General features: G+C 42.9%; 1 protein-coding gene and 1 long non-coding RNA gene across 4 annotated transcripts in view; one reads left to right on the forward strand and one right to left on the reverse strand.

Annotated features, from left to right (window-relative positions):
- LOC145528702 (uncharacterized) overlaps positions 1–5,030 on the forward strand; it is a 40,563-nt gene extending 35,533 nt beyond the window's left edge. Inside the window, exons 2-3 of the long non-coding RNA XR_014070571.1 lie at positions 3,033–3,156; positions 3,944–5,030. This is a non-coding gene — a long non-coding RNA (uncharacterized LOC145528702). The remainder of the gene's footprint in view (positions 1–3,032; positions 3,157–3,943) is intronic.
- Positions 1–18,159, reverse strand: part of HTR2A (5-hydroxytryptamine receptor 2A) — a 64,412-nt gene that overhangs the window by 12,466 nt on the left and 33,787 nt on the right. The gene's annotated exons all lie outside the window — the stretch shown is intronic.

An 18,159-nucleotide genomic window follows, 5' to 3' on the forward strand; every position in this document is an offset into this window, starting at 1 on the left:
GAACCCATGTCTCTGCATCTCCTGCATTGCTATAGACCTTCATCACCTCCATAAATCATTTATATTGAGCTCACTTACCCTTCTAATGCCTTAGAATTTTTCTCTGGAATTGCCATTTCAACCATGAGATGATAAATCTCATTATGATAATCGATTATGTGACATCGATTCTTTTACTTGTTGCAGGTTCCTCCAATGGCAATCCACTCCAGTACTCTTGCCTGGAAAATCCCATGGACAGAGGAGCCTGGTAGACTGTGGTCCCTGGGGCCGCTAAGAGTCAGACACGACTGAGCGTCTTCACTTTCACTTTTCACTTTCATGCATTGGAGAAGGAAATGGCAACCCACTCCAGTGTTCTTGCCTGGAGAATCCCAGGGACGGGGGAGTCTGATGGGCTGCCGTCTATGGGGTCACACAGGGTTGGACACGACTGAAGTGACTTAGCAGCAGCAGCAGCAGCCAGCAGCTAACGCAGCACTGCTCATACTTGGGTCTGGACAAATGCTTGTGGGACTGATTGAGTAAGTGAATGGAAAAGGAGAAAAGATGAGGGATTACAAAGGTAAATTATAATAATAATTCTTATAGATATAACTTGAATTTACTGGATTAGTTCATAATGTTATCCTTCATTTTTGCCAGAAAAACACGGTAAATGAGCTTACCAGTTAGCCATGTAGGGCAGAGAGAGGGAAATCAGATAATTATGGGATCCTTAACTTGTATACCTTGTATACCTGTAGAGGATTAACCAGCACATGAGCTGACCATCTTAACAGCTAAAATCACAGGGAAAAGATGCTGTGAAGTGCAGTGTCTGAGGGAGAATCAGGAGACCTGGGTTTATTCCTGTCTTGTTCTGATTCATAACCTAGATCTAGGGTTGTTGTTTTTCTCAAAGTTCTCCTTCAGGTAAATTACACAGGTACATATTAGGAAACTAGAGCACGAGACAGTGAGGACAACACAGAAAGGGCATCACAAGACACAGGTTTGCATCCTGAGTCTGTCAGTCACTAGCTGGGTGACCTTAGACTGCTTAATTGTAAAACCTCCCTCTGTAAGGTAGAGATAATAAAAAGAGGCCTTCCCTAACTTACCTATAGGGCCCTGGTGAGAAAACAACAAGGTAATGTGTCTGAATTATCTTGTAAACTTATAAGATGGCAGTTATTATAATGTCCTTGGCACTATGCTTGACTCTGTGAGTACCACAGAAGACCCTTGAGAACCTTTGTGAAGCCTAAGATCTTGCAGGGAAAACGAAATAGACACAGGTGATTTAGAAAGACAGCAGTGCAATATTTAAAATGGATAACACACAAAGTCCTACTGTACAACACAGGGAATTCTACTCAATGTTATGTGGCAGCCTGGATGGGAGAAGCCTTTCCCTTCTCCAGGGGATCTTCCCAACCCAGGGATCGAACCCAGGTCTTCTGCACTGCAGGCGGATTCTTTACCAACTGAGCCACAGGGGAAGCCCAAGAATACTGGGGTGGGTGGCCTATCCTTTCTCCAGTGGATCTTCCTGACCCAGGAATCGAACTGGGGCCTCCTGCATTGCAGGAGGATTCTTTGCCAACTGAGCTATCAGGGAAGCCTTTAGAAAGAGAGCAGTGCAATATTTAAAACGGATAACCCACAAAGTCCTACTGTATAGCACACTGAACTCTACTCAATGTTATGTGGCAGCCTGGATGGAAGCGGAGTTTGGGTGAGAATGGATACATGTATCTGTATGACTGAGTCCCTTTGCTATCCACTTGAAACTACCACAATATTGTTATTTGGCTATGTGTATGCGCTCAGTCGTGTCCGACTCTGCAACCCCATGAACTGTAGCCTGCCAGGCTCCTCTGTCCATGGAATTTTCCAGGCAAGAATACTTGAGGTTATTTGGCTATACTCCAATTAAAATTAAAAAATTAAAAAAATAAAATAAAGTAAATAAATAAGAAGATAGCAGTGTAGGATAGAATGAGACCAAGAGGAGAAATAGGTGATGTGGATAAACACTCCTACACGATGTCAGAATGTGATGGTCACTGTGGGTTAGTGTCTCTGGGAAAGAGTTGTGTAGGAGACTATGTGGTTAAGCTGGGTTTTTGTGGACAGGGGTCAAGTCCAAAGGTAGAGGGGCAGGTATACTATTGCTGAACATATAGGGCTGTAGTACACCTGCCAGGGTGCACTTGCCAGCGCTGAGTTCAGTTGAGTCTGGCATGCAACTGTGAGCTCAAGAGCAAGGGCCCATGCTTATCAGCGACAAGAAGCAGTTCCTCTCTGTGATAGCAACCTGTTTCAGTCATTCATCCAGTGATCAAATATTAATTGAACATACAGAGAACTAGGTACTTTAGGAACTGACAGGAAGAAGGTGCTTAAGTCTATAATCACTACAATTCAAGACTTCTGCCTGTCATTCACGAACTCGTCAATTCAAATCAAGACTAGGGAGGAAGAGCATAAAGAGGTGTAAGCAGAAAATCTAAGCTTAGCCCTGGCATCAAATTGTTAAAATGCAGTTAAGGTGACTCTTGATACTTTTTTAAGGCAAGTATTAGGCAGGATGGCGGGCTTCCCAGGTGGATCAGTGGTAAAGAATCCGCCTGCCAATGCAGGAGATGCAGGTTTGATCCCTGGGTCAGGAAGATTCCCTGGAGAAGGAAATGGCAACATACTCCAGTATTATTGCCTGGAAAATCCCATGGACAGAGAAGCCTATGGGGCTACAGTCCACGGGGTCACAAAAGAGTCAGACACCACTTTGCGACTTAACAACAACAACAATACAGGATGGCAGTTCGCAAATATTTTGGTCTCAAGACTCTATCACACCTTGAAAAATTATCAGGGACTCCATAGAGTTTTTGTTTCTGTGGGTTATATCTATAAATACTTGTGTTAGAAAAGAAAGCTGAAGACACTTAAAATAATAACTTGCTGACCTATTTTAAAACAAAACTAATAACCCATTACATATTAACATAAATAACATTTTTATGAAAAATAATTATGTTTTCCAGAACGAATCAGTGAGAAGAATGGCACTATTTTGCAGTTTTGGAAATTTCTTTTATGTCTAACTTAATGGAAGACAGCTGGATTCTCACATATGCTTCTGCTTCAGCCTGTTACATCACATGCCACGTATCCTCTGGAAAATTCCACTGCACCCTCATAAAACAATGAAAGGGAAAAGAGAAAACAACACCTTATTTTCCCCAACTTTATCAAGATATATGACATATACTACTGTGTAAGTTTAAGGTATATAATGTTATGATTTGATACACATACACTTTGCAAAATGTTTACCACAGTAATGTTGGTTAACACATCCTTTATCTCATAAAATTACCATTTTGTTGTTGGTACAGTGAGAACAGTAAAGCTCTGTGCTCTTAGTAACTTTCAAATATACAATATGGTATTGTTAACTACAGTCACCATGCTGTACCTTAGATCCCCAGAACTTATTCATCTTATAACTGGAAGTCTGTACTCTCATTTCCCCCAACCCTCAGCCCCTGGTAAGCATCATTCTGATCTGTTTGTAAAAGTCCAACGTTTTTAGATTCTACATGTAAGTGAGATCATACAGTATTTGTCTTTCTCTGCCAGACATTCACTTAGCATAATGCCTTCAAGGTCCATCCATGTGGTCACAAAAGGCAGGATTTCATTCTTTTTAATGGCTGAGCAGTATTCCCTCTATATCTATACACACCACATTTTCTTTATCCATTCATCAATGGGCCATTAGGTGTTTCCATATCTTGGCTATTGTGAATAATGCTACAAACAGCATGGGGGTATGGACATCTCTTCAAGACAGTGATTTCATTTCCTTTATGATAATAACAATGTTGATGACAATGATGATGTTGGTGATGATGATAGTATTAGCTTGCTAGACTTCCTGAAAGTGTCCCAGAGATCCCTGGAAGCCACACTGAAAACCACGTATGGAGAAGAAAAAGCCACCAGGTTCGACTCAGAAAACTCAAGTTTGGATCCCCTGTGAACTTAAGCAAACCACTTAATCCATCTGAGCTTTTTCTCCCATAAAATGGGGTATTATTTAATAGTATCCCCCATTAAAGAATTCTCATGAGGACTATAAATGAGAATTGCTCTACTATTGGTAGTAAATATTAGGTCTTAACTTGTTATGTCTTATTCTGTCTAGCAGACAGAAATAATAGAGAAAAACATTCAACAGCCTTTCTTAATGTTCAGAGTCCTTCATTCTATCTGAAAATCTCTGCTGTGGCTGAAACCACCAAGGTTTCATTGCAGACCTGGTGTGATGAGGAAACTTCTGCTGTTTTCCTTGTCCACTGAGTATCAGAGCTTCCTGCTTCATCAATGTCTCTACCAGGGACTCAATTCTGCTGCCACTGGGAACCTGACACCTCAGCTACCTCCATGCTGGCAAAGACATTCTGTTTTTTTCACTTTGCTCTTTTCCATATCACAGTATTGCCAAATGCTGCTCTTTGAAGGAACCTCAGGCATGAGCCAATGTCTGACTGGCAAGGAAGGCTGGGAATTTGAGTTCTGCCTCTTGGGAATTTCTCCAAATACAGAAAGTTTTGTTGGAAGAGATGGCCATCTATGACTATGCCAGATACCCATTTCACCGGACCTAGCTATGGTGCAATTTGCAGCTGTTGTCCCTGGGCTAGGGGCAGGGAAATGCCTTTTTCAAAGATGACAATGCTGGAATTCCTGGCCTTTTGCTACTTTCCTCTTCCTTCCTGTGATTGTCCTTTTTCTCTGTCATCCCTGCAGTCAGCACATGCTCAGATATTTAATACATAGATCCATCTGGAAATTACATACCAATAGGTGTGAACTTGAATGCATAGGGGAGTGGTGTAGTTGTATAACTGAGTTCTGTGTTGGAATATAAGAGGATGGAAGAGTCGTGCTTGGTAAGCTGAACAGTGTCTAAGGACGATCAGGTTCAATTAAGAAAAAAACACACTGTGCAAGCCAAATAAAACATCTGTGTGCCAGACCAATTTTTCATTATTCAATTAGCTTGGCATAGGTTTGAAGCTTTAAAAAGTTTTTTTTTTTTGCATTGTGTATTTGCCCTGCCCCCATAGCTGCTGGTGTAAATAAACTGCATCTCCTGTTGGTGAGGGAAAAAAAAATTAAAGTGTTTTTAAGCGGATTCTTCTTTACTCACATCTCTTATAGGTTTCTCATCTTGCCATGTTCTTGGGGTCACTGTCCCTTTACTGATAAACTGACATTGTTTCTACCAGAAGGCTCAAACACATTTTAATTTGTTCTTAAGTCCTGTGATCAAGCAGGGTCTTCCTCAGCATGGGTGGCAGACACACTCCCCTTGGACACAGATCAATGCCATAGCCACACAGATAGGTAAACTCTTGTTCTACAGTGTCCCTGGGGGAGGGGGACACAGAAAGTCACCAACCAGTGACCCCCTTTTCTAACTTAAGCTACCCTTCCTTAAGGGTATCTTCCTCCTGTCTTAGCCACTCTCTCCTTGAACTGCTAGGTTTGTAGCTTCCCACTCTTTTATCAAAAACTCATCAGGGAAGATCCCCTGGAGGAGGAAATGACAACCCCCTTCAGTATTCTTACCTGTGAAATCCCAAGGACAGAGTAACCTGATGGGCTATGGTCCACAGCGTCAGAAAGAGTCAGACACGACTCAAGTGACTGAGCACGCATGCACGCACTGGTTGGCCAAGACCTCTGAACTTCCCATCTGGTTTAAGGAAGCCTGAGATGAAGAACTTCGGGTTTTGATTTCTCCCAGACCCTATTTTCAGTGAGTGATAATAAAATTGCTACTCAGTAAGATTTCATTTATTCTAACTTCTACAAAGTTATGTTGTTGTTCAATTGCTAAGTCATGTCCAACATTTTGCAACCCCATGGACTGCAGCACACCAGGCTTCCCTGTCCTTCACTATCTCCCAAAGTTTGTTCAATCTCATGTCCATTGTGTCGAAGATGCCATCCAACCATCTCATCCTCTGTTGCCCCCTTCTCCTCCTGCAATTGTTCCCAGCATCAGGGTCTTTTCCAATGAATTGGCTCTTTGCATCAGGTAGCCGAAGTATTGGAGCTTCAGCTTCAGCATCAGTCCTTCCAGTGAATATTTGGGTTGATTTCCTTTAGGATTGACTGGTTTGATCTCCTTGCTGTCCAAGGGGTTCTCAAGAGTCCACACCACAATTTGAAAGCATTAATTCTTTGGCACTAAGCTGTCTTTATGGTCTAAGAAGTTAATTTGCCAGTTACATGTTAAAATTGAAACTCTTCTTAGAATAAGTCAGACCAGAAGAATACTCTCATATGATGACTTCCATACCATGGAAACAGGGACTTCTGAAAAACTGCCCAGTTGTCCTCTTAGTTTCGGGCTTCCCTGATAGCTCAGTTGGTAAAGAATCCGCCTACGATGCAGGAGACCCCAGTTCAATTCCTGGGTCAGGAAGATCTGCTGGAGAAGGGATAGGCTACCCACTCCAGTATTCCTGGGCTTCCTTTGTGGCTCAGCTGGTAAAGAATCTGCCTGCAATGCAAGAGACCAGGATTCAAACCCTGGGTTGGGGAGATCCCCTGGAGAAGGGAAAGGCTACCCACTCCAGTATTCTGGCCTGGAGAATTCCATGGACTGTATAGTCCATGGGGTCACAAAGAGTCGGACAAGACTGAGCAACTTTCATTTTCACTTTTCCACTTAGTTTATAAGGGTAGGATGATTTTAGACTAAGTGGGAGGGTGACCCTCCTTTTAACAACCTTTTGGACATGTGGAGTAGCAGCGGATCCGGCCAAGTAAACTGTGAACTTCTTGATTATATGTTCACTGCTTTTCTAAACTTTGTGACAGTAGCAAAGACATGGTTTAACTAATGCCAGCCCATTAAAGATTTTCACTGAAACATTTTGTGGGGGACAGAATAATGATGCCCTGAAATGCTCACATCTAACTCCTGGCACCTGAATACATTGTTTCACAGCGAAAGGGAGTTAAGTTTGCAGCTGAGCATTAAGGATGCCAGTCAGCTGATCTTCAGCCAGGGCGAGAATCCCGGTTCATTCAGGTGGGTTCACTGTAATCACAGGAGCTTTTAAATTGGAAGAGGGAGGGGGAAGGTCAGATCAGAGCCATCAGGTCTTTGAAGAAGTCAGACGTTGGCCTCTGGAAGCTGGAAGGGGAGACGTGATACTTTGTCCCTGAGCTCCCTGAAGGAATGTGGCCCTGCTGCTGCCTTGACTCGGTCCGGTAAGACCTATTTTAGACTTCTACCTGAAACTGGAAGTAATACATTCATATGTTTTTTAAAAAATCTGACCAAAGTGTTGCTCAGTTTGTGATAATTGTTACTGCAGCCCCATAAAAGGGATACACATTGCTTGGAGCGGTTCCTGCTCAGATACTTGGGTATTGCTGTAGGTTGGCACATTTGGGGAGATGGTCAGTGGGTGGGGGGAGCTCTCCACGTTATGAACACAGCCTTTGCTTATGCACAGCCCTCCCTGCCCTCACTGTTTTAATGGCATTGCTTTTGTGCGTTTGGAGTGGGATTCACCTGATGAATCCTTCAAAACTTCATGAGTTTTGATGCTCATCCAGGCTCCTGTGTTAATTTTTAAACTCTCCTGTGAGGAAGAAAACTGTTCCAGAATATGAAAAGCAGCCTTGCTTTTCACCTTTATCTATGCTATTAAAGTGCCTATTCACAGTTGTGGTCTTACGGGGTGAAATAAACAGGCAGGAGGCTGGGGTTGGGAAGCAGTGCCTTCTGTCCTTGGTCCTTCCTCTTCCTCATACAAGCCATGGGTGTGATGGATTTTGTTTTCCCATAACCAGTGACAACAATTTGGTCAAGTTCCTCAAATCCTTTTGATCTTTGAATTGAAACTGTGGGTTTAAGTTGTGCAATTAACAATGTCAAATTATCCCAATATGAACACGTATTTTTTTAACTAGTTAAGTCTTATTATTTTGTCATAATAGTGTAAGGCTTTTTAAATTTTTTTTTCATGAAGTTCTTGAGGATTCTTTTGTTACCGCTTTATTTATTTTTTTTGCCCATATCCATCTGCGTGGTTGTTGTTGTTCCTTTGTATGCTGTGTGACCTCCAAATTATTGAGTAAAGGTTGGGGGACACATTCCCTTTATAGAATTGCTTCTCATAGACTGAAGTATCTTTTGTTTGAGTTTGTACCGCAGCTGATGGAGACACCAGGAGAAGGGGTTACATAGCTCACGCCCTAGCCCATATGCCTCCTGGTGACTTCGGTTGGGGAGGAAGAAGGACTTTAGTGCAGAGAATCTCTAGCATTAAAATATGCACCCAAAGTTCCCGTTTGTCCGTATCCTGCCTGGATGCCTCTGTGAGCACCTGCGTGGGCTGCTGATCTAGCTCACCCTCCCCTGGCCCTTGGGCTGGGAGGAGCAGGAGGAGAGAAAGCTCAGGGACCAGCTGTCCTCTCCCCCGCTTCCCCCGTGCTCTCGTTCAGTGTTCTCGACCTTGGGGCACGTTAAAAACATCCCAGAGCTTTAAAATACTGACACCTGGGCTGAGCCTATAGTCTGACTTCGAGCCCCAGGTGAGGCCCGGGACAGAAGACTTTAAAACCTTACAGGTGATTCTCATGTGCTGTGAAGGCCAAGCTCTGCAGCCCCAGCCCTGGTTGGCCTGAACAAGCCCACTGGCTGGAGAAGGTGCCAGCAGAATTTGCAGTTTCTTTGCTTTGCCTGGTCACCAGGGAAGCAGCCCCTGCCAAGGGTGGTGTGGAGACCCTAAGGGGGGAGACCCTAAAGTGGAGACCTTAAGATGGGCCCTCTACCTCGTCTGTGGTTCTCGCTGCTTTCCTCTCTAGATCACGTGTCTCCCATGTGTGGGCCTGATAACTTGTTTTCCTAGAGGTTTGCCATAGCTTTTATTCTAGTCCTCAGAGTCGTTAATAACCTTCTTCTGTTAGGCTGGGAAGAGAGTCTCCAGTTCCAAAGGGTCTGCCTTTGTGACAGCACCTTGAGGCTCTTCTTTACTTTTACACCTGGAAGAATAAAGGGGAACCAGCCTGAGAGACTAAGCAGATGGGTTGTGGTCATCAACACCACATATATTTTCCTATCAGATTGGGGGGCGGAGTGGTATCTCAGGACTCTGGACACAGTGCCAAGTCTGGGATGTGATTCTTTTAAAAAAAAAAAAAAAAATTTATTTTGGCTGTGCTGAGTCTTCATTGCTGCTTGGGCATTCCTCTAGTTGCAGCAAAAGTGAGAGGGGGCTGCTCGCTAGTTGCAGTGTGTGGACTTGTCATTGCAGTGGCTTCTCTTGTTGCGGAGCTCGGGCTCTAGGGCACATGGGCTTCAGTAGTTGGGGTGCAGGGGCTTAGTTGCCCTACAGTATGTGGGATCTTCCTGGCCAGAGATCCTGCATTGGCAGGTGGATTCTTTACCACTGAGCCCCCAGGGAAGCCCTGGGATTTGATTCTTACCTAACAAGTTTGTCCCTCAGAGTTGTTATGAGGATTTAATGAGATAAAGTGGAAAGACCCTCCCCCCCTCCCCCCACCCGCAGCGTCATCTTTCAGGAGGTGCCCACAGATGTTAGCTGAACTTGAACTCTTGTGGTGTGACGAGGACAGAAACATGAATGTGTTACAGGAGGATCAGTGCTCTGAGAATAAGAGAATCCTTGAGTAGGTGGTGTTACAAATGGCTTAGGTGTTTCTTGGTGGCTGTGAGTCATACCTTTAGTGTTCCCTTTTGTTAGGATTGCTTATTAGATTTCGTTAGAATTTAGTTAATTAGACTTTTTTGTTAGCTTACAAGAAGGCACATAATAGAACTTGCAGAACTATTTAGAAGCAAAATAGAAATAAGCTATGTAGCTTATTTCAGTCTTGTACTGGCTCAAGGCAGATGCTGCTAGAATTGACTTTTATTGTCAGCACTTCCAATAGTGGTGGTGTTTTTTTTTTTCTTTTGAACTCTATTAGAATAAAATATCACTATTCCAGGTCTGGCCCTACTCTAGCTCTTTCTAGGCTTTGTCCAGGGATTTTATGGTATACGTCACTAATAACAAGTCAGCAGAGCCTTCTAGGTTCAGGTATGTGATCATAAAATTAACATTAGATAACACTCTCGGGAAAAACAGATCAGAGCCTCTGGTCAAGTGATCATAGATTACCTTCTGCTGCCCCCCCTTCCCCCTGCTGCCACGTGCCCCTGTTATGAGGTTATGAGTTTAAGAGTGTTCCTGGGAAATAAGTTGAAGTCCTATTCCCAGTATTTGTGAATGTGACCTTAGTTGAAAATAGACTTTCTTGATGATCAAGTTCAAAGAAGGTCATTAGAATAAGCCCTAATCCAGTATGTCTGACTTTATGGAAAAGGGAAGTTAGGATGCAGAGACAGCCAGACACAGGGATGACACTACATGAAGATTAAGGTAAAGATTGGGTGGTGCCTCTACCAAAACAAAGAATAAACGGGATTATCAGCAAACCGCCAGAAGCTGGGAGAGAGGCATGGAGCAGACTCTCCCCCACGGCCTTCAAAAGGAACCAGTCCTGCCCAGGCCTTTATTTTGGACTGCTAGCCTCCAGAACTGTGAAACAAATTTATTTACATCACCAGTTTGTGGCACTTTGGTATGGCCTAGAAAAGTAATACACCCCTTTACCCTCACTCTGCCTCCTGGGAGAAGTGATGCTATGGATTGGTTAGGTTCAAGGACACTCACTGAATTATTCCATTGAAACCTGATAATGTTGCTATTTAGCCGTCTTTGGAAAGGTCAGTGTCACATGATCCAACATAGAACATTCTTTTTGTGTGTGTGTGTGAGACCCCTAAATAAACCTCATTAGGGTGGTATGGAGGGTTATCTCTCCCTTGTCTGGAATGGGAAGGGGCTCCCTACTGGGGGGTATCCTGGCCACCTTTTTCTTTGACCTTTTCCTTATGATGGTTGCTCTCTATTCCATATAGACAGACAAACTATAACTGGAGACAGAACCGCAAAGCTTGCTTTCCCTAAAAAGGTCTGAAGTTGGGTAGAAGATGGGGACATTTTAGCGTTCTGAAGGGCCTATGAAAATTATAACACTTGGAAAAAATGATCCAAAATACAAATATGTAACCTTTTCAAAAAGAACATCTAGTGTCTATACAATGTAACCTCTATCAGTGCTGAGCTGGCTACCTAGCTACATTAATATACCACATTGAACAAAACTTACATATTTAAGATTATGTGGATGGAGTCTCTGAAAATAAGTCACCAAAAGTCTTAAACAACCCTGGACTCTGGGAAAAATGGTCTTTCCTCTAGTCACCATCGTCTTATACTTACAACTTGTTCCTTGCTGGTATATTTCTTGACATTCAAGATAAGAGACTGGATTTTAGGGCAAAAAGAGGGTAGAACAAAGCAATCTTTTGTCCTGCTTCATCTCTGGTTATAAATTTCTCTTGGAAAACTGACAGTGTTCTGAATAGTGGGTTACGAACAAGATTCAGGCATTTGTGTCCTACCAATATGATTCTTATCCTCCTTGTAAACGTACTCAATTTGAATTGTTCTTCTCTATAAAAATCCCTCATTAAAATAAAACAGTAATCCCTCATGGCTTTCTAATCAACCTAATATGCGATTTAGAAAGGACTTGAAATAAAGTTTTACCTAGTGTTTGCATTTATCTTTCCAGTGAACTCTTAATAAACCTTATTACTTAACCTCTCTTTTTCCCAACAAAGACAGATAGGAAGTAAAGATGTAAGAATATTACTTCATTCACTATGAGCCTTATGACAATGAAGGTAATTGCAGGGTTCTGAATAGCAATGAGTCTTCCAAATAGATGTGGGGCTTGGCTATCCTTCAACCTTATGGAATATCGATGTTTTATGTGAATACAAGGGCTCCCCTGATAGCGCAGTTGGTAAAGAATCTGATTCCTTGGTTGGGAAGATCCACTGGAGAAGGGATAGGCTACCCACTCCAATATTTTTGGGCTTCCCTTGTGGCTAGGGTTAGGGTTAGGGTGAATACAGGTCTTATATATACCTCAAAATTGGTAAAAGGTAAGGTCAGCTTGGCTTTCTCTAGTAGAGCCTCTTCAATTCTTAGTACAAAATATTAGAGCAAATGGGGCTTGTATGGTGGTTCTTATGGAAGCACTGACAAAGTACTGGGTTGGTCAAAAAGTTGTTTGGGTTTTTCACAAGACGGCATGGAAAAACCCAAATGAACTTTTTGGTCAACTCAATACTTTCATCCTGGGATCAAGGTTTCTTATGAAAAGGCTTGTGACTTAGGTAAAAGGGCTATCATTATTTAATGACTTATCATTTATGCAGAAAATACTTTTCAAATATCTCCGAAGTGTCAGGCATGATGCTGAGCACCAAGGATACCCCCTTGGTCGAAGCAGTCTCTGCTGAGTTTACAGTTCAGTAGGAAGAATGACTAACAATGGTAAGAACTTCTAGGACAGCAGCAGTTTTGGGTTACAACAGGGAGCACAGAGGGACACTTAGATTTGGGGATCAGATCAAGAAAGTTTTCTGCAGAAACTGATCAAAAGCTTGAGACCTCACAAAGAAGGCTTTATCCAGACAGATTGTATACATTTCCTAGAGACAGGAAAGCAGAGCATGTAATAAGTGAAAGTAATTCAATGTGAGGTAAGGCTCCTCCAGGGAGAGATGAGCCTGAAGAGGTATGCAAGAGTCACATCTTGAAGGGCCTTGTGAGCCATTTGGAGAAGTTTTAACTTTATCCTGAGGGTGACACACAGCCATTGAATGACTTAAGGCAGAGAATGGAAATGATGGGATTAAAGGTCTGGCAGTGTGGAAAAGGGATTAGAAGGGAACTAGCCCAGTATGGCATCACTGACTCAATGGACATGAGTTTGGGTTGGCTTTGGGAGTTGGTGATGGACGGGGAGGCCTGGCATGCTGCAGTCCATGGGGTCGCGAAGAGTCGGACACAACTGTGCGACTGACTGAAGTCCAGTAAAGAGGCTGGTGTCGAAAACAAGGTAAGAATTGACAGCAGTGGGGACAAAGAAAGCGGGGGAGTAATAAAACATTAAAAGAATCGGTAGATCATAGTGACTAGGTGTGGATGTGAGGACAAAGAAAAATGAAGACTGAAGGTTTTTAGCTCTGCGGAGTGGTACCTACCCCTTATGGAATGTGAACTAGAAAAGAACAAGTTTCAGGGAGAAAGTAATGAGTCAGTTTTGGATGCAATGACTTGGAGACAGAGTACAACCAAGAGGACTGCTTGGTAAAGAGGCAGGTGTCTGGACAAGGAAGGTGCTAAGGCTTCCTCCAGGACCAGTGCCTCAGGTGTCAAGGGAGGATCTTAGGAGGACGGGAGTACTGGGTGAGCCTTGAAGGATGAAGAGCAGTGGTCATAATGAAGAGGTGGAAGATGCCCCAGACACCGGGAGCATCTCAGTGAAAAGAGACCAGAACACAATGAGGAGGTGCAGGTAACACAGAGAGGTTGAGGTGGAGTAGAAAGTCTGGAAATAATTCTTCTTTTTAAAATATTTTTTTTGGATGTGGACCATTTTTAAAGTCTTTACTGAATTTGTTACGGTGCTGCTTCTGTTTTCTTGGCCCTGGGACACATGGGATCTGAGCTCCCCAATCTGGTATTAAACCCGCACCCCCTGCATTGGAAGGTGAAGTCTGAGCTCTTGGACCACTGGGCAAGTCCCAGGAAATAATTCTTGATGGGCTTTCCATGCCACACCTGATGCACGATGAACCAGGAAGGAGCCAATCAGATTCCAGGCAGGGGAGAGACTCGGGTATATCTGTGCTTTCCAAATTAGATTGGGCACCAACACAAGCATGAACTGGAAATGGGAATAAGTTGGACCACTTTAGATAATAGAGCACTATGCGTGTCAAAGTTAAAGCCCTGAATGAATGCCAAGGCAGAGGGGATGGAGAAAAAAGGAATGAAATCAGGCGATACCAAAATGACAAAAGACCTAGCTATGGACTCTGGGAGGCAAGGAAAATGGCAAGAATGATGTTCAGGAATCGGACGTGGCCACTTCATAAGCTAGACAAGATGGGTGACGGGAAAAAGTAACTATTGAGAAAAGCAGGACAGATGGACCTTAACCCATGGGTTTTCATTCTACTGAGCTCATGAATTATTAAAAGACTGGGATTTTTGTTCACTACAAGAAAGAGTTATAACTTTTGTCTGCAGTAAAGAACTTGCAGTGATGTCATATTATCCTTTTCTATCAATATTAAGGATCAGGAATTATTTCACTCTGAAAAACTACTTTTCTCCAAGGAGACAGCAGTACTCAACATATAGGGAAAAAGAAAATATTACTATAACTTAGCATTTGCTGGCATTTTTCTCTCCCAAATAATCACACACAAATCTCTGCAACAAAGCTTTTCAATAATTTGTCCAAAGCCTCAAGATATTACTATATGGCTACTTATTTTCCAAGTTTCAGTTGAAATAAAAATGCTCAGAAAAATCTTTTCTGAACATCTTCTCTAAATGGTTACCATTATTACTGTTGTAATATTGATACTATGTCCCGTTCATCCATAGCCCTTTTATCTGCTTCAGATTATATTTTGTTTACATATTTGTCTCTCACTGTACTATAGGGTCCTTGGTTGGTGTCTGTGTCATATAGAATAGTAAGGATTTTGACTGTTCCCCTGACTGGATTTCTAATTGGAGGTCTAAGTCTACTTTATTCTGCTCTATAATACATGGAAACCTCTATACTAATTAAGAAGAGATCCCCAAGACTTGCCTGGTGGCCCAGTGGTTAACACTCTGCACTTCCAATGCAGGGGGTGAGGGTTTGATCCCTGGCTGGTGAACTAAGACCCCATGTGCTACACAATGTAGCCCCTTTCCACACGAAAAAGAGATCCTCAGTGGTAACGTGAACAAATTAAAGCAAAACCATGGTGTCAACTGGGCTTCCCAGGTGGCGCAGGTGGTAAAGAAACCATCTGCCAATGCAGGAGATATAAGAGACTGGGGTTCGATCCCTGGGCCGGGAGGATCGCCTGGAGGAGGGCACGGCAACCCACTCCAGTATCCTCGCCTAGAGAATCCTAGGAACAGAGGAGCCTGGTGGGCTGCGGTCCAGAGCGTCACAAGCAGCTGGACAGGACTGAAGCGAGTTAGCCCAGAAGCACATGGAGTCCGTTGTGGAAAAGTGGCGGGAAGGCCTGTGGGTGTGCGTTTGTGTGTTAGGGCCTGAGATGGGCAAAGAAGGATTGCCAGACAATCGCCTTTTATTTTCCTTTTGGATGAAGGAAAGCTCTTTGCTTCTAAAGAGGAAAAGACTTATCGAAAGAAGTCCCACTTAAACTATGTTGTTTCTGCAACCATATTCTTAAGTGGAGAGATCTGAGTGAGCCTTTCTCCAGCAGAAGCTGGCTTAATTGGCTTCCAACTGGGGAGAATGAATTCTTAATCAGAACATATTTTATTTGCTTAAAATGAATATTATTGCAGTTACCCCCTGTTTGTCAACAAAGTGGTCATTAACAGCTATCAGTGGCTGACCTTGACAGATTCCATTACTGAAATAATGAAGTCTGATGGGTTACTATTATTAACATTTGCTGATGGTTTCACATTTGCTGAGCAAGAGATGGGAGTGAAATAGAGCTGCCTACTCAGGCAGGTTGACCACCGGGGGACGGCAGGAAGTAATGAAAAGCACAGGGAGCTTGATGAAAAATGAATGGCTCCCAGGAAGCATTTCTACAAATGAATGCAAATTCAGATATATATATCTTTTAATCACCATGTTGAAAAGGTTGATTACTTAAAATTAGACTCACCAGATGTTTTTGTGGTAGGCAGAAATGGGAAACTAAGCAGGAGGAGAAAAGAATTTATCCTTTTGAAAGGTCCTAGTTATTTCCTAATAGCTGGTAGGAAACTGAACTGCGATGACAAAATGAAGAAAGCAACCAGGTTCAGACTGAAACGGAGGAGAAAGGCTTAGAAGCAAGAAAAAGAGAATAAGATGAAATCCGATTGAGTGTTTGCATTTTTGAAACTTGGAGCTTGGGCTCTCAAAGGATAGGATTTTATTTTTTTCTTCTAAGCAGCTTCCTTCTCACTTGACATTTCTAGACTGTGATAAATGTCCTTCCCTTGTCCCCAGAACCATTATTAAATTTTCTTTACCTCCAGACACATGACCCAGAAACAAATATCCACACGGCTCCTTCCACCAATCCTTGGGGCTCCCCTGTCAGCTTTGGGCCAAGGAGTAAACTTGCTCTTGCGATACAGTTTGGGAGACATTGGGAAGGAAAGTCTCAAATTCTCTCATACTTTCCCTAGATTTTCCCATCACAGATTCATTTCTTTGTATCTGTTGAGCATCTTGATCTTTCTGGCACTCTCTACTTAAAATGCACCCATTTCTGAAAGGGCTGATAACTTAGAAGCTATTAGCTCCTGTATAAACTAAAACTGTATCCCAAATAGAAGTCCTATGGATGCTGAAGCAGGTGGAATGAATTATTTTGGGGAAATTACTGTTTTTCCTCCTCCAAGTGCTACTTTTCAGCAGTGGAAAAGCCTGTAGTGCCCTCCTACAATTCTGAATATAAGGCTACTTCTCTGGTTTAATCTGTATTGCCAAAACTTCCTGGATCACTAATGACCTAATGGAAGTCAGTTTGTCTTGTGCGTTTACATAGTGCCAAAGAGCCCAAGATGATGAATACTGGATACGTGTAGGGGCAACTTCCTTTAGAAGAAAAAAATAGATTGTCTTGCAGTTGTTGTTCAGTCGCTCAGTCTTATCTGACTCTTTGTGACCCCATGAACTGCAGCACACCAGGCTTCCCTGTCGTTCACTATCTCCTGGAGTTTGCTCAAGCTCATGTCCATTGAGTTGGTGATGCCATTCAACCATCTCATCCTCTGTCGCCCCCTTCTGATCTTTCCCTCAGTCTTTGCATCAGGGTCTTTTCCAGTGAGTTCAGTTCAGTTGCTCAGTCGTGTCCAACTCTTTGTGACCCCATGGACTGCAGCACGCCAGGCTTCCCTGTCCATCACCAACTCCCGGAGCTTGCTCAAACTCATGTCCATTGAGTCGGTAATGCCATCCAACCATCTCATCCTCTGTCGTCCCCTTCTCCTTCTGCCTTAAAACTTTCTCAGCATCAGGGTATTTTCCAATGAGTCGGTTTTTTGCATCAGGTGGCCAAAGTATTGGAGTTTCAGCTTTAGCATCTGTCCTTTCAATGAATATTCAGTACTGATTTCCCTTAGGATGGACTGGTTGGATCTCCTTGCAGTCCAAGGGATTCTCAAGAGTCTTCTCCAACACCACAGTTCAAAAGCATCAATTCTTCTGCACTCAGCTTTCTTTATGGTCCAACTCTCACATCCATACATGACTACTGGAAAAACCATAGCTTTGACTAGACAGACCTTTGTTGGCAAAGTAGTATCTCTGCTTTTTAATATGCTGTCTAGGTTGGTCATAACTTTTCTTCCAAGGAGCAGGTGTCTTTTAATTTTATGGCTGCAGTGACCATCTGCAGTGTTTGGAGCTCCCCCCAAAATAAAATCTGTCACTGTTGTTAGTGACTTCTAGCAAATAAAGCCTTCCTAAAACAAAACATCTGTTGGGTCAGATAACTCTAAGAGCTTCCTCTAATTGGTGAGAACTTCAGTGGTAAAGTACACTACTCTACAAAATTTGGAGCCAAGACTGACAGAAAGAGGAGGAAGTGAAGTGAAGGACGGATGGTATTTCAGCCCTGAAGTCAGAGTCTGTTAATTGGGGAAAGAGAAGGCAGGTCCTAAGGGAGACACAAACAAGTGGGGTGCAGTGAGGGTGGAGAAATGGGCAGGTGCCGAGGGCAGAAGGACACATGTAAGCATTTAAACCTAAAGAAAATATTTCAGAGTCATCCAAAGGGTGATGGGAAGCCATTGAAAAGTTATTAAAGATCTTTATTTACATAACTCCTATCAGAATTTTGTTGAATAAGGCATCAAACTTGCTGTGGTTTGAGCATTCAAGTGTTCATCTACAAATTAACTGGGTTGATAGGTGCACAGATTAATGAGTATGTAAAAATTTTGA

The sequence above is a fragment of the Giraffa tippelskirchi genome, chromosome 12 (assembly GCF_054371585.1).
Source record: "Giraffa tippelskirchi isolate mGirTip1 chromosome 12, T2T-mGirTip1v1.2.pri, whole genome shotgun sequence".
Taxonomy (NCBI): domain Eukaryota; kingdom Metazoa; phylum Chordata; class Mammalia; order Artiodactyla; family Giraffidae; genus Giraffa; species Giraffa tippelskirchi.